At 42.5% G+C, this 6,519-nt stretch overlaps 1 pseudogene; it reads right to left on the reverse strand.

The window, feature by feature from the left end:
* Nucleotides 1-4,639: 4,639 nt before the first annotated feature.
* Nucleotides 4,640-4,757, reverse strand: LOC126458799 (5S ribosomal RNA; annotated as a pseudogene).
* Between the last annotated feature and the right edge of the window lie 1,762 nt (nt 4,758-6,519).

The raw sequence follows: 6,519 nt of genomic DNA on the forward strand, positions 1-6,519 counted from the left end.
TATGAAAGACTCGCAGTGTGTCAGTTTGAATTTTGAGATTGCGATGGGAGTTAGCATTATGGCTGCAAGTATCAGTCATGCGGAAACGTTTAAATAACAAATAAATGACTAGGTAAATCGAAATATAAGATAATATTTAGATATCTTTTAGTACAACTAACTGCTTAAATATTGTGAATAGAATAATACATCCCCTCGTCGTGCACAAACGATACCTATAGTTAAAACGCAAAAATAAACTCATCGCACGAACAAAGTTTTCATACACGACACAAAGCGTCTAATAAGTGAAACTGATGGCAAGAATTAAATGACTGTAATGATCTTCGAATTGAGTGACTAAAGTCGGATTCTGTACCAAGGCTGGTAGCTACAGACCTTACAAAAAAAGAAACGATTGGCAACAGCACGTAGAATGTAAGTTCAAAAATAGTTCAAATGGTTCTGAGCACGATGGGACCTAACTTCTGAGGTCATCAGTCTCCTAGAACTTACAACTATTTAAACCTAACTAACCTAAGGACATCACACACATCAATGCTCCAATGTGCTCCTTTAATTCATTTATAATACGAGGGACGTTCAGTAAGTAATGCTCCACATTTTCTCAAAAGCCATTAATATGTATAGACAAGCGTCCTTGTTGCCGTAGTATAGCGTCAAAATGGCGTCTACACAAGACTCACCACACAAGCAGCACGCTGTTATTGAATTCTTGTGCGCAGAAAAAGAAACCTGGTGAACATCCATGAACGTTTGTGTGCAGTGTATGGCGATTCTGCAGCTGATAGGAGTACAGTTGGGCGATGGCTAAAGAAAGGTGCAGCCTCAGCAAATGCAGAAACAGAGCTCCATGATCAGCCACGCTTGGGACGTCCTGTAACAGCCACTGCTCCAGACTTGCTGAATCGTGTGGATGGCGTTATTCGGGTCGACCGGTTCATCACAACTCGACAATTGGCTCTACAGTTCTCGGTCAGAATTGGAAGTGCGTCTGCAATGATCGAGACTCTCGAGTAGTGAAAGAGGTGCTCACGATGGGTTCCACGAAAGCTCACAACGGACCGCAAGATTCACAGAAAGGCCATTTCATCTGAATTTTTGAAGCGTTTTGAGGCCGACGCAAAGGGTTTTCTGTCACGGATCGTTAGGGGAAACGAAAGCTGGGTGCACCACGATCCGCCGGAAACAAAAAGGCAGTCCATGGAGCGGCATCATCCTCTTTCACTACAAAAGAAGAACTTCGAGGCAACCCACTCTGCCAGAAATGTCATGGTGACAGTCTTCTGGGATTGTGATGGCGACATTCTCGTGGCTGTGATGACAAGAGGGTCAGCCATCAATTTAGAGGCGTATGTGAAGGGCTATTAGAAGAGATACTAGAAGGTTTCAGATAGATTACATAATGGTAACACAGAGATTTAGGAACCGGGTTCTAAATTGCTAGACATTTCCAGGGGCAGATGTGGACTCTGACCACAATCTATTGGTCATGAACTGTAGAATAAAAATGAAGAAACTGCCAAAAGCTGGGAATATAAGGAGATGGGACCTGGATAAACTGAGAGAACCAGAGGTTGTAGAGAGTTTCAGGGACAGTATAAGGGAACGATTGACAGGAATGGGGAAAAGAAATACAGTAGAAGAAGAATGGGTTGCTTTGAAGGATGAAATAGTGAAGGCAGCAGACGATCAAGTAGGTAAAAAGACGAGGTCTATTAGAAATCCTTGGGTAACAGGAGAAATATTGAATTTAATTGGTGAGAGGCGAAAATATAAAAATGCAGTAAATGGAGCAGGAAAAAACGAATACAAAAGTCTCAAAAATCAGATCGACAGGAAGTGCAAAATGGCTAAGTAGGGATGGCTAGAGGACAAATGTAAGGATGTGGAGGCATATCTCACTAGGGGTAAGACAGATACTGCCTACAGGAAAATTAAAGAGACCTTTGGAGAAAAGAGAACCACTTGTATGAATATCAAGAGCTCAGATGGAAACCAAGTTCTAAGCAAAGAAGGGAAAGTAGAAAGGTGGCAGGAGTATACAAGGGCCCTGTACTTGAGGACAATATTATGGAAATGGAAGAGGATGTAGATGAAATGGGAGATATGATACTGCGTAAAGAGTGTGACAGAGCACTGAAAGACCTAAGTCAAAACAAGGCCCCGGGAGTAGACAACATTCCACTAGGACTACTGACAGCTTTGGGAGAGCCAGCCCTGACAAAACTCTACCATCTGATGAGCAAGATGTATGAGACAGGTGAAATACCCTCAGACTTGAAGAAGAATATAATAATTGCAATCCCAAAGAAAGCAGGTGTTGATAGATGTGAAAATTACTGAACTATCGTTTTGATAAGTCACGGCTGCAATATACTAACGCGAATTCTCTACAGACGAATGGAAAAGAAGCCAACCTTGGGGAAGATCAACTTGGATTCCGTAGAAATATTGGAACACGTGAGGCAATACTGACCCTTCGACTTACCTTAGACGATAGATTAAGGAAAAAGCAAACCTACGTTTCTAGCATTTGTAGACTTGGAGAAAGCTTTTGACAATGTTGACAGGAATACTCTCTTTCAAATTCTGAAGGTGACAGGGGTAAAATACAGGGAGCGAAAGGCTATTTACAATTTGTACAGAAACCAGATAGCAGTTATAAGAGTCGAGGGGCATGAAAGGGAAGCAGTCGTTGGGAAGGGAGTGAACAGGGTTGTAGTCTATCCCCGATGTTATTCAATCTGTATATTGAGCAAGCAGTGAAGGAAACAAAAGGAAAATTCGGAGTAGGTATTAAAATCCATGGAGAAGAAATAAAAACTTTGAGGTTTGCCGATGACATGGTAATTCTGCCAGAGACAGCAAAGGACTTGGAAGAGCAGTTGAACGGAATGGACAGTGTCTCGAAAGGAGGATGTAAGATGAACACCAACAAAAGTAAAACAAGGATAATGGAATGTAGAATTAAGTCGGATGATACTGAGGGAATTAGATTACGAAATAAGACACTTAAAGTAGTAGATGAGTTTCGCTATCTGAGGAGCAAAATAATATGATGGCCAAAGTAGAGAGGATACAAAATGTATACTGTCAATGGCAAGGAAAGCGTTTCTGAAGAAGAGAAATTTGTTAACACCGACGATAGAGTTATGGGTCAGGAGTGTATGGAGTGTAGCCATGTATGGAAGTGAAACATGGACGATAAATATTTGGACAATAATAGAATAGAAGCTTTCGAAATGTGGTGCTACAGAAGAATGCTGAAGATTAAATGGATAGATCACAAAACGAATGAGTAGGTATTGAATAGAATTGGGGAGAAGAGAAATTTGTGGCACAGCTTGACTACAAGAAGGGATCGGTTGGTAGGACATGTTCTGAGGCATCAAGGGATCACCAATCTAGTGCTGGAAGTAAACGTGTAAGGCAAAAATCATAGAGGGAGACCAAGAGATGAATACAAGAAGCAGATTCAGAAAGATGTAGGTTGCAGTAGGTACTGGGAGAAGAAGACAATTACACAGGATAGAGTAGCATGGAGAGCTGCATGAAACCAATCTCTGGACTGAAGACCACAACAACAACAACATGTGAATAGCGAGAATAAATTCAAGAGCAGTTACCGACGTGTTCGATCGGACAAGAATCAGCAGAAATCTTGCTCCAACACGATAATGCATGTCCACACACACGTCTGACAACCCGGGAACACATCGCCAAATTGGGTCACTGCCTCATCCACCTTGCAGTACAGACCTGGCACCATCGGACTTCCATCTCTTTGGGCCGCTTAAAGATTCTCGACGGTGAACATATTTCGAAGATGACGAGAGTGTCAGCCATGCAATGAAAACGTGGTTACGCCCACAGGACAAGAGCTTTCACAGCATTGAATACATGCTATTCCACAACGTTGGCGTACGGCCATAGAACGTGATGGAGACTACGTAGAAAAATATGATATAGACATGTTGTACTATGTTGTCACCAAATTCTGACTCTTAACAATAAATATGTTCTGAGAAGAAAATGTGGGGCACTACTTATTGAACGACCCTTGTATTCATTAGTAAACTTTTGCCACAGATTAGTACATGTGTCTGTTTACGGCACAGGTATCCTTGAGCACATGGTGTTGCGGTGGCAGCACCACAGGGAATAGCAAATGGCTCTACTTCCTGGTATAATTAATATCGCTGGATGACGAAACACATCAGTGCGCCAAAAACTGCGACTTTCAACTGCCGTTATTATATTATCGCTGTCTACACTTTCTAAAGATAGATCTGTAATGTTCTGTAAGTGTTATTTAGACTGGAGCGTTCACTTCCTACATTCACACACATTTATGTGAAGAGCTGAAGATTCGCGGGGGTAAGCGAACTTTCATATTCCACGTTTCTGTGCTGTAATTGATATAGCTTCTTCAGAAGCATTCCGTCTTCAGGCCACGAGTATCCTACCGGGACATTCCGACCACCGTGTCATCCTCGGTGGAGAATGCGGATAGGAGGGGCGTGGGATCAACACACTGCTCTCCCGGCCGTTATGGTGGTATTCTTGACCGAAGCCGCTACTATTCGGTTGAGTAGCTCCTCAATTTGCATCACGAGGCTGAGTACACCCCGAAAAATGGCAACAGCGCATGGCGGCCTGGATGGTCACCCATCCAAGTGCCAACCACGCCCGGCAGCGCTTACCTACGGTGATCTCACGGGAACCGGTGCATCCACTGCGGCAAGGCCGTTGCCGCGGAACTTTCAATCTGCTAGGTTAGTTTCGTCATAGCTTCTCCGCTATTTGCACCAAAGAAGAGCAACGTTCAGTGACCCGTTTTTTGTGGTCGGAAGGCGTATCAGGGGCCGAAATTCATCGAAGACTTTCGGTTCTGTACGGGAACAGTGTTTTGCTAAGACGGAGTGTCTACGAATGGATTGAAAAAATTCCGAAATGGTCGCACAAGTGTTACGTAGGGTGAAGGAGCCGGACGATCGTTTACCGCCACAAATGAAGAAACCATTGAGCGTTCACGTGAAATGATTCTCTTGGACAGACGATTAACTATTGACGAAGTGACACATCGTCTGCAAATTATGCACTGTTCAGCCTACGAAATCATCCACAAAAGACTTGGGTTTCATAAAGTTTTTGCAAGATGGGTCCCAAAAGAACTCACACAGTTGTATAAACAAACGCCCTTGGACATCTGCAAAAAACATTTGTATCGCTGTGGTAACGAAGGGGACGTCTTAGACAAGATCAGTACTGGTTACGAAACATGGATCCATCATTACGGGCCGGAGAGTAAACGGCAGAGTATGGAATGGAAACATCCAAATTCGCCGTGCAAGAAAAAGTTCAAGGCCCAACCGTCCGCAGGAAAATTGATGCTTAAGGTTTTTTGGGAAGCACAAAGTCCACTACTGGAACATTATGGGGAAAGGGGCACAATAATAAACAGTGTACGTTGGAGTGAGATGCTTATTGCGAGACTAAAGCATGCAATTCGAAGAAAACGCTGTCAAAAGGTGTTGTGTTGTTCCATGACAATGCCCGTCCGCATACTGCTGCCCACAATGCTGAAACGCTCCAGAAATTCAAATTTGAAGTACTGCATCATCCTCCATTTAGTCCCGATCTTGCACCTTCTCACTATCACTTGTTAAGTCCACTCAAACAGGCATTAAGGGGCCGTCGATCTGCCTCGGACGAAGCAGTGAGAGAAGCGGAGCATCCTGGCTCGCAGCTCAACCGAGAACCTTATTTTATGGGGGCATCAGGTGGCTTGTACGACGATGGACCAAGAGCGTTGAAACACAAGGAGATTATGTCGAAAAATGATGTTTTTGTAAGTTTCCCATTTGATTACAATAAAATTTTGTAATTACTTTGCGGATAATAATTGAACTACCCTCGTATATTAGCTATGCAAGAAAGTACTGAAAGCAAATTTTTTGTTTATTTTGGTACTGACAAACTAGGATCACGTAACAACTTCAGGTCCTCTTCCTTTTTTGTTGTCGATACCCTATTTTGCAATATTCTCTCATTTCTGTCCCCATGTTGTCTTTTCCTTTCGCCTGTCCTTGTTGTTCCCGATTTCTTATTTCTTGAGCACTGAAAGCACTCTATATTTAGTGTTTTAGACTTAAAACTGTTTCTGTTTGTTATTTCCGATTATTTGATGTTGTTTCTTTCTAGTTACTTTCTTATTTCTGTAATCCAAGCTACTGTCGATTTCTTTTTTTCCACAAATATAGGAATATTTGTTTCCTTAGCCTGTTCTCATTCATTCGGTAGAGGTGTCCAAAAATGATTAATCGTCGTTTAGCCATTAATCCTGTTGTTTTCTCTGTATTTTTATAGATCTCATTACTGCTCTTGTTCGAGTCACCTGTAGTTCGTACTGCAACCATTGTTTTTCTACTAATCCGTCATTCAGGTTCCTCAGTTCTGTCCAGCTTATAGCTCATCGTTGGGCAATAACATCCAAGTAAACATTCAGGTCGTATC

The sequence above is a fragment of the Schistocerca serialis genome, chromosome 2 (assembly GCF_023864345.2).
Source record: "Schistocerca serialis cubense isolate TAMUIC-IGC-003099 chromosome 2, iqSchSeri2.2, whole genome shotgun sequence".
In the NCBI taxonomy this organism is placed as follows: domain Eukaryota; kingdom Metazoa; phylum Arthropoda; class Insecta; order Orthoptera; family Acrididae; genus Schistocerca; species Schistocerca serialis.